The following is an 11,453-nucleotide window of genomic DNA, read 5'->3' on the forward strand; positions in this document are numbered from 1 at the left end:
AACACACCGCCATGACACAACAGTGCACGATCAGCGTATTCCGAATCTCACCGGTCCGGTGGCATCAATGACGTCACGTTGCAGCGAAATAAGGAACAAAACTGCTAGAAGGATCGATGGCTGTCATGGCGACTGTACACGTTGTCTGTGCTATGCTATCAAAATTTTGCGAAATTTCCGTACTCCCATCTCGTTCAAAGAAAAGATAGCATAAACAATTTATTTCCAGAACCGGTAGTAATAACTGGTCCGTTGACATGTTCGCTCATAAGCCATTAACATATTCTTTTTACGTTGTGCTCGTTACAAACAATACAGCAGAACACACCGCCATGACACAACAGTGCACGATGTTATTCGTCTGCTAATTCCCGCCCTATACAACAACCAATCAGATTCACTGATGGCGGCTGATGGAGACCTCTGCAAGCTGATGGCACCGGTGCGACACCGGTGGAGTATCAGTGACGTCATCGTTGAAATTCTTAACACCGTGATGCCATCACATTGCTCAGCCCTGAGATTAGGAATACGCTCTTAGTTTTGTCCTTTAAATATGCAGAAATTTGATCGGAATAAATGTAACATTTTAAAATTCCTTTTTAGAACGAAAAGTTACATTTGTTCAGATCAAATTTATGCATTTCTAAAAGAACAGAACTAAAATTCTTTCAATAATTAAATAATCTAATAATTAAATAATCTAATAATTAAATAGTATATGCGGATGACGTGAATATGTTAGGAGAAAATCCACAAACGATTATGGAAAACACGGGAATTTTACTCGAAGCAAGTAAAGAGATAGGTTTGGAAGTAAATCCCGAAAAGACAAAGTATATGATTATGTCTCGTGACGAGAATATTGTACGAAATGGAAATATAAAAATTGTAAATTTATCTTTTGAAGAGGTAGAGAAGTTCAAATATCTGGGAGCAACAGTAACAAATATTAATGATACTCGGGAAGAAATTAAACACAGAATGAATATGGGAAATGCCTCTTATTATTCGGTTGAGAAACTTTTATCATCTAGTCTGCTGTCAAAAAATCTCAAAGTTAGAATTTATAAAACAGTTATATTACCGGTTGTTCTATATGGTTGTGAAACTTGGACTCTCACTTTGAGAGAAGAACATAGGTTAAGGGTGTTTGAGAATAAGGTGCTTAGGAAAATATTTGGGGCTGAGAGGCATGAAGTTACAGGAGAATGGAGAAAGTTACACAACACAGAACTTCACGCATTGTATTCTTCATCTAACATAATTAAGAACATTAAATCCAGACGTTTAAGATGGGCAGGGCATGCAGCACTTATGGGCGAATTCAGAAATGCATATAGAGTGTTAGTTGGAAGGCTGGAGCGAAAAAGACTTTTAGGGAGGCCGAGACGTAGATGGGAGGATAATATTAAAATGGATTTGAGGGAGGTGGGATATGATGATGGAGACTGGATTAATCTTCCTCAGGATAGGGACCAATGGCGGGCTTATATGTGAGGGCGGCAATGAACCTCCGGGTTCCTTAAAAGCCGTTTGTAAGTAAGTAAATACTGTTATTCTCTTAGGTTAAATAATCCAATAAACAGTTTTTCGTAATACTTTTCTTGATTTATCAACTAAGTTACAATATGTTATCATATTTTAAATAGCTATTGATATATTCGACAATAACACATACATAGGCTAATACCGATACAGAATTTACTATTTATTCCAGTGCAAGCGTCATTTAACCGTACGTACTTTGCATAACAGGCCTTACTTAGTAAACTGCGCCTCTCTCACCCAAAATTACAATTTTGCGACTCTCCTACGCACTTATGTAAGTGGTACATGCAAGACACAGTACATACTACATTATATCTGCTTCTTGATGCATTTTTGAAGATATTTGAGTGCTGTAATTAAGAAATAATTACTACCGCATGAATTAATCTCTGCGCTCGACTTTTTCAAGGCACCACGTCTGACGTAATAGCCACTACATGTAAGCCTAATGCTAATTAATGTGGTTCCTTGCCTCGGGTCTGACCCCAGCACAATACGCGCTGTGTTCTATTACAACGCAGACCGAGGGAGATAGGCGACGTCATTTGGTCGCGGTATTTGGTTCCCTCGATCTGGGTTTCGAATCCCGTCAAGAGAGCATGCACGTGTGTATATTGCTTCACCGCTAATCAGCCCTTTCGTGGCTATCAATGCGGCGTTGCGGGGATCTGCTGTAGCTGAGCCCCATTCAGGTAAAAACTGTTCACTAGAGAAGCAATTACGGCTCTGGCACAAGCCTAATCCATGGAGATTATTATCGGCCATGAACTCTGGTTTTAAATTTAGAATGCATGTAGCGGTTTTGCACTTACAACACAGTGCTGAATCCTTTCAGTTGGTTGAGACACTTCTCACATTGCTATCAGAATTTCATCAAATTTATTTGTATTGCTATTAGAGCTGTAGATTTAATCGATAATCCAACCGATTAATCGATTAATTTTAAAATCCAATTAACCGATATTATATATTTTAATCGATCATCGAATCGATAAAAAATTATTGTTCAAATTCAAATTTATTCACAATTTACATTTCAAATGATACATATGAATAGATACCCGAAATGAGCATATACTCGTGCTCGGGTAAAGTCCAGTAGTATACATAAATTTTACAGAGATCAATAAAAATGTTGATGTTAGTAATAATACTTACTTACTTACTTACTTACTTACTGGCTTTTAAGGAACCCGAAGGTTCATTGCCGCCCTCACATAAGCCCGCCATCGGTCCCTATCCTGTGCAAGATTAATCCAGTCTCTATCATCATATCCCACCTCCCTCAAATCTATTTTAATATTATCCTCCCATCTACGTCTCGGCCTCCCTAAAGGTCTTTTTCCCTCCGGTGTCCCAACTAACACTCTATATGCATTTCTGGATTCGCCCATACGTGCTACATGCCCTGCCCATCTCAAACGTCTGGATTTTAAGTTCCTAATTATGTCAGGTGAAGAATACAATGCGTGCAGTTCTGTGTTGTGTAACTTTCTCCATTCTCCTGTAACTTCATCTCGCTTAGCCCCAAATATTTTCCTAAGCACCTTATTCTCAAACACTCTTAACCTATGTTCCTCTCTCAGAGTGAGAGTCCAAGTTTCACAACCATAAAGAACAACCGGTAATATAACTGTTTTATAAATTCTAACTTTCAGATTTTTTGACAGCAGACTGGATGATAAAAGTTTCTCAACCGAATAATAACAGGCATTTCCCATACTTATTCTGTGTTTAATTTCTTCCCGAGTATCATTTATATTTGATACTGTTGCTCCCAGATATTTGAATTTCTCAACTTCTTCAATAGATTAATTTCCAATTTTTATATTTCCATTTCGTACAATATTCTCGTCACGAGACATAATCATATACTTTGTCTTTTCGGGATTTACTTCCAAACCTATCGCTTTACTTGCTTCAAGTAAAATTTCCGTGTTTTCCCTAATCGTTTGTGGATTTTCTCCTGGCATATTCATATCATCCGCATAGACAAGCAGCTGATGGATGTTAGTTATAATAGTAATAGTAATAATAATAATAATAATAATAATAATAATAATAATAACAACTCTATGTGTAATAGCCTATAGAGGGAAAATTCCTATCAGCTCACTCCTAACATCACGTTCACATGTGTCAGCAGAAGTGAACGAGCATCCAATTAATATCGTAGTAACGTGCAGTTAGCACCAGGATCCCCCCTAGCGGAACCTTATTCCGACACCCGCTGTTTGTACCCAAATTCATCACGATCCTAATGGACAACGGTCCTATACACTGACTGAAATTTCTTATTCCTTCAAGCATAATGTCCAGTGAGCAGTTGCGATTTCAATTAGGCCTAAAGTTTTTTTGCCGCCTTCCCGTAGGGCGTCATAAATTTCTATTAGACGTCATGATTTCATAGGGCAATTCAAGATATTACTTGTGAATTATTACTTTTGAGTAAATTCCATGAAATATAAAAAAAAAAAAATAGTTGCGGAAGTAGATAACTGCGTCTCTTTAGAAATTGAATTGTATAACGTACACATCCGTTTTGCTCAATATCTCAAATCAGACCTACATAAATTTTCGCTGAGCTTAAAAATTCACGAGCATGCTTACAAATGCCAAGTTTCATTTCATCTGTAGATCCTGAATTTGTATGCGGTATTGTATTGTGAAATACGTGCATGCATGTGTAGAAATATAACTCCAAATATGCTGTTCGTAAATATATAGCATTGCTGGTGCATGCTTTTCACGGACTGGAATGCACCTATGAACTTTTATCACGTAATCCACGCCTAATGCTTACACCCAGTGAACTGGAAAGCTTGTAGGTGAATCTGCTGAACTATCGATCTTTCGACTGTCGATTGTTTCGATGGCTGTATGACAGATTATCGATTGTAGTTGTGCGTCACGCGGCTAAACTTAACAACTACGAAATTAATTAACTGTACTTCCACAAAACACTGCAAGAGCTAGAAGCCAACGGATTTTAATTTGAAATAAACATAATGAAAATATTCGAAAATATGCATTTTTATCAAAAGCGCCAACTCTGCGCAGATTTGTGGTATTGACAGCAATGACAATGCAGTAACTCCGACCTACTGATCGATTTTATAATGCGAGTGGTTTCTTAAAGTATCGCCAGATAATCGTAGCTATAAATGCACATTTATGGTAAGACTTGAAGTCGTTTAGCATTATAGTCAGCTACCGCCATTTTATAAAATTTTACAGGAGAAACAAAAAAACTAATTTTCTGCAAGATCGTGCGTATTTGCTTGGTTTCCGCACAAAACCAATCCGCGGAAAATGTAAAATTCCACATTCAGTATTCCCAACCTAACACACACAACAATTTCGCCTCTTTTACATCTTAAGTGACATATTGATTTTACTGCTTTAGGCTTTTAACATATTACTTTTAGAGACGTTCAGTATAGTAATAATTATAAATTGGAAACTTACCACTGCAATTTCACCTAAATTGCACTGTTAATTATTGTTTTTAAATATTTGCAAAAATCATTACATAACCTTACCGTTTGTTTTAAGTTCGCATTTATAAACTGGGGGAAAAAAACAGACGTATATCACGGTCTGCTGGAGTATAGTAAACACAGAAAACATTTTAAAGCAACAATGTTGAAGATAGATATTTCTGTTTTGCAAATTTGCCGCCATTGAACAGAAACCAAGATGGAGATTTCATTGCAACTAATTAGAAATTCCTCTTTCAGGTATGTAATAAACGATCTTCGCACAAAATAATGTACGATACACGAGCGGTTTGTTTTCTTTCAATTCTCGGAAATTAAAAAAGCTCAACTACGTTTCGCTTTTTCAAACTTATCCTCGAACATGAAAACTTCAACATACCGCTCTTGTAACGCATATTACTATTAACAACGACTTTTCTATAAACAGTTTCGTTACTTTGGCACCATAAAGTAACGACATAGATAAACATATAGGCGTACTGGAAATTTGAATTTGCTAGCTTTCTGATTTTTGGCGGGAAACACATTTTTTCTTTGGATTTAGCTGGCTTTGAACCCATCATTGTTGATTTAACTGTTTTTTTTTTGCAATAACAGAATATAATTATGCATAAAATGTGAAACTATTCTTGTTTATTAACTGTTTAATCATTTCACATATGGATAATACAAACTTGTTCAATACAAGTAATTAAATTTAAGTAAAAATAATCATAAATTTACTTCTTTAAAAGTCACACAAAAACGAAATTGAATTATTCACAATATTTTTCATAGCCTTCCAATTAATTAATTTGGTAACTATATAGAATGAAAGACTACAATAATGATTGCTAGTTAAAACTAGCGGAGAGTTCAAGTGGATAACAATGCAGGCGGCAAGAAAATTAATTTATGTGTTTATTTATTCACATTGAAAATGGGTATATGTATACCCGGTCGCAGTGGTAACTAATTACACTCAATAGTGACAATAATAAACACAACTAATAAAATACAATTAATAATAATAATAATAATAATAATAATAATAATAATAATAATAATAATAATGAGCATCCTAAATTAAATGAAGCACAATCACTTAAAATAACATTTAAAGTAAATCTAATTTGTATCTTAGCCCTAAGTTCGAACTAAAACCCACAAGTATAATATGTTCATACCTGCACAAGTATCTTTCAGCACTACACTTATTTCGCTGGCAACTCACTCACTGCACTGGAACTACGACACACTTCACTGATATTATCCTGATTTCACTAACAGTTCAAAAACATTTCACTGTTCAAATACTTTGCACTTCACTGACACAACACACAAGACACTTCGCTGACAACGCACTTCTTCACTGATACAACACTTCAAATAATAAAATATCAATTGCACCCTTTAAATAGTGTGTATAATATACTACCGTCTTTTAGTAAAGTCCTTAAGGCTATTTTTAAATCCATTTTTGGTTATTGGTAATGACTTTGATATCAAATGAAGAGTCCACTGCAAGAATGATGGATGTCGTTTGGAATACATTTTGCAGAAGAAGCAATTGAAAGTTTGAAATGCTTAGCGCTCAAAGCTTAAGTGTGATTTTCAGATCATTACTGGACAATGACTATCAGTGTTAATGCCATATAACTCTGTATGTACATTCTACATGTCTTAAGCTATGCATTGACAGTGTTGGTTCATTTTCGACAAGAAAGTGACATCCATCATTCTTGCAGTGGACTCTTCAAATGTTTTAGGCCGTCATAGAAAAAGGTGAACCGAGAATAACTCCTGAGATCGTAACGAGCCTTGGATGATGATGATGATGATGATGATGATGATGATGATATAAAATACGCGCGAAATCTGCATGCGTAGATGTCGCTGACTCTGCAACTAACCGGAAACTTCAAGCTTCAATTTAAACGGAATGATAACCATTTTGCAACTTAACTCTTCACAGATCTATAGAAAAACTTACAGGTATCGCAAATACAGAATTAACTCAAGTTGAAAATGTGGATGTAGCTGACTTTGATACCTGACGACTCAGTATCTTAAAATTATCCTAACAAAATATTTTCTTGTGTAATTTTATTTCCTCTATGTGATGTGCATCACACAAATTAACCCTTATGTTGTCTTTGGCCACCGGTACCATGTAACGTTTAGTCCTCTCAAATTCATGGTTAACTGCTGATCTTCCCTGACAGAGTGAAATTACAAGGAGGTTGGATCAGAGGTCTTACATGCATGATCCAAAGCCTATGTAGATAGGGTTTCAAAGGACAGATCAGAATTCGTATTGTCAACGCTTGAAAGTCCAACCTTGCCACGTTTGACAACAGTATTGTCTTTGTCAACCAATTCCCTAACCTCTCTTGCTCTATAGCTGCAGGAACAAAATCAGTATTAAAAGTAGATCGCTAAACATGAAGGAAAAGCAATGGATATAAAAATAACACGAAGTTACTGTAATACACAAGAATATAGTTAACTTCACTCGCTCTTGTTATCCCTTCATACACAAAATTAATATGTTGGTTTTTAGAAACCGTTGATAGGTTGATTGCACAATGCCCAATGAAAAGAATGGTGTGATCAGATCTTCTGTTGTGGTCTCCAGATCTTTGCATGCACATTTGAGTTTAGACTTCCCATTCCTGTGCTTGTCACAGTGAGTCTATAATCTTTTCGCTGTAAGAAAAAGCCTAATATAAGCAATAGCACGTGACTGAAGTGAGGCTTCATTGGCCGCTGTTTGGCGCCATAGATTCTCAGTACATGTTTTCGCCTACTGTTGTACATTCTGTTTCATGTTAAACATTTCCCGTTACTCGTCAAGTAGGCCTAACCTCACTACTATGCATTCGTTTGCTTAGGAAACATTTACTTTATAATTACTGTAGTTAAAACTCACTTGACTTATTACATACCTTTAAGACTATTTGTTTTTCTCCGCTTTTGAGGGGGTTTCCACTCTTATGTTTAATAACCACACACACCGAGGATGCAGAAGCCATACTTCAGTACCACATGCTTACGTGAACAACTACGAGTTCAAGTGACGCGAGCTTGTTACAAGAACACACTACCTCGGTATTCATCCGCGTTCATAGTACATAACAAAATATGAAAATAGCTTTTCTTTTACATAGCGTTTTACATATGAGTGAAGTTATATGTTTCATCGTATTTAACAACTAGAATTCAATTTTTAATTTTCAAATAATACAAGATTATGGTTTCCAAATACGAACTATATTTTCTTGCGTCATGTGAGTGTTTCGACTGTGAGCCAATCACGGGTATAACAGCAACGTGCTTGTGTTTACATTAGGATTTTTCTTACAGCGAAAACAGTAGACCTACATAAGGGCCATTCACATTTCAGAAGTTAACTACTGCGATCTTATATAGTTCCTTTAGAAATTCTTGTTTCGGAAAGAAAGGTGGATGGATGGATGGATGGATGGATGGATGGATGGATGAATGAATGAAGAAAGTAATTGACGGATTTTTGGTTGACTATTGTCTTTATTGACTGTTTTATTGATAACTATAGGCTACAAAGTGAACCGTAAGTAATGTCATTAATTTCAGAGAGTTATTCTTTGAGATATTTCAAGCAAAAATTATTAATATAATTTTGCTCATTTTTGCTTCCTTTCGAGATAAAAATTGTTTTATATCAAATATTTCAGAGCGTGTTATGGGAAAGCCACTGATTTAATTCCATATCCTCAGTCAATTTAAAAGAGCACTGTATTATGATGACTATTACACTCTTACTACGTCATACTACTTTTGACCAATAAAACGGTACGAAAGGACGTATTTCAACCAATCATGGCTGCTTATCGCACAATTTTATCGCGTCCCTAGCATTTGTTTAATTTTATCGCGTCCCTAGCATTTGTTTCTTTGTTTGCCAACATTTGAAACTGCGCTGGTCTGGACGTCAAAAATATATATAAAATTACAAACCACTCCAGTCGATGCACAGCAGTTTCAAATATGACTCGCATTGGCATTCAAGAACAAGAATTAATAAAAATCACTGATCATACCTATGCATCTTCTGAAATCCGATTTACAAATAAATGAAGAGCACCATTCGGAAATCCTGAATAAGTTGAATACACCATGTAGGCCTAAATCAACGAGTTCCACTTCTATTATGCACACGTCCAATATAACATCAATTGAACCACCAACCACATTCAAATTTGAAAATTGTACATTCAATAATTATTCCTTTTAAAATTATTCATTCGGAAATTCTGAATAAGTTGAATACACCATGTAGGCCTAAATCAACGAGTTCCACTTCTATTACGCACACGTCCAATATAACATCAATTGAACCACCAACCACATTCAAATTTAAAAATTGTACATTCAATAGTTATTCCTTTTAAAATTATTCATGTTTATTTTTTATGTCATCGTCGTTAATTAAAACTTTTCTAACACTTGTGTATATTAGTTAGGTTATGTTATAGCTTCTGCTCTGAGAGGATAAAAAGAACTTCTGCTATATATTATGGATAGTCACGTATCAGAGATTGTTTAATATTAAGATTTATTGAATAGTAATCATTACAGTGTCTGTATAAAGACACTACTGCCATCTAGCATGCATCAAGCGTAATATTTGTAATGTTGAGATGATACAATAATACATTTGAAGACAGTTGTATTTTCGTAAGTCAATTAATATTTTATTGTATTGGAGTACTTCGTTACTTCTAATCTTTATATACTGTCTTCTAATCGTGTAATAGTCAATTAAATCCCACTCGAGTTTTGATTTTCTCTAGATAAATCAAAACGTCTAGTGAGATTACTGTTGATAAACGATTGAAAGAATTTTAGTTTTGCCTTTTAAATATGCAGAAATTTGATCCCAACAAATGTAACATTTTAAAATTCCTTTTCAGAACCAAAAATTACATTCGTCCGGATCAAATTTCTGCACATTTAGAGGACGTAACTAATATTATTTCAATAATTTTTTTACCATAATCCACTGCTCTCTTAAATTGACTGAGCATATTGGGAATTAAATCAATGGTTTTTCCCAAACACGCTATGAAATGTTTCATATAAAACAATTTGTATCTCGAAAAGAAATAAAAAGAGAAGCAAAATGGTATTAGAGTTTTTATTTGAAATATCTCAAAGAATAACCGCTTGAAATTAATGACATTAGCCTACTTACGGTTCACCTTGTATATGAAGCTTTGTAGATCGATGGACAGACATCACAACAAAATAAATAGGTATAAAATCACACTGTATGCATAACGTTTGATGTACAGTAGAAGTTCTTCAACAGATCTAATGTCGATTGACTCGTCTTATTCTTCAGAATAGCAAACGTTTAGTAATAACAATATTTTATATAATTGAAGACCGAATTAAATTATTAGGATAAGTTATATTCAAGTTTCGTCATACCATCGCATTAATATTTTGCATTTCAAAAATGTAATAGGGCCTATTAGCGTGAGCTGTGTATATGTTTAATTTATAGAGCGTATAAACCAGTTTGTTGACAAATCCAGTGCCTTTATGAAAACAACTTCAATAAATTATATCTGGAAACATTTGCCCCACTTTAAAACATTTCAAACTCATGTATCAATAGCCGCCACACTCCATAAATTCACAATTCATGGCGTAAATCTCACGAAACATCCAGGCTTTCAGACTCTCACAGACTTTCGAAACTCGTGGAAAGTTAGACTTATTACAGTATTGAAAAGTTCTTGCATGCCGAATTATAGAGAACATTGCAGATAAATTGTAATCTAAATTGTGTTTAATGGACGGAATTTCGTAAAACAATTATATTAAAAAATTGCCCTATTGAAGAGATTGGTCCCAGTCGGGCAGGCAAGCCGATCGCAAACAAAATGAAGCCTTTGAATGGGGGAGACAGAAATAGCTGAACAGCGTTATGAATGTAGCTAACGGAGTGTGACCGAGCATGGGAGGGTCTCTTCTCCGAATGCTGGACGACCTTGCAACTAAATCTGGATTCACGCAGTTGCCTTGAACTTGGAACTAGAGATCGCACTGAATCACACGCAACTGAACTGCTTGCAATATTGTGAGGTTTCATTATTTGATCTCTCTGTCTGTCTTCCAGATCAGTTTAGTATGATCTAATCTGTCTAGTCTTAACCTAATCTATCTCATTTGAACAACTCTCTACAATCTAATCTACTCGTCTCTTCTAATCTGTATTGTCTATTCTAATGCATCTAGAGTTACATAGTCACACAACAAATTTACGCAGTCTCATCTGATCTGTGTGTAGAGTATTCATCTTTCTAGTTCAATGTAAAATAATGCCTAGTATCTTGTAATCTAATCTAGTCAATATAATCTAAGCTATCTGGT

Source organism: Periplaneta americana, chromosome 16, assembly GCF_040183065.1.
Source record: "Periplaneta americana isolate PAMFEO1 chromosome 16, P.americana_PAMFEO1_priV1, whole genome shotgun sequence".
Classification (NCBI taxonomy): domain Eukaryota; kingdom Metazoa; phylum Arthropoda; class Insecta; order Blattodea; family Blattidae; genus Periplaneta; species Periplaneta americana.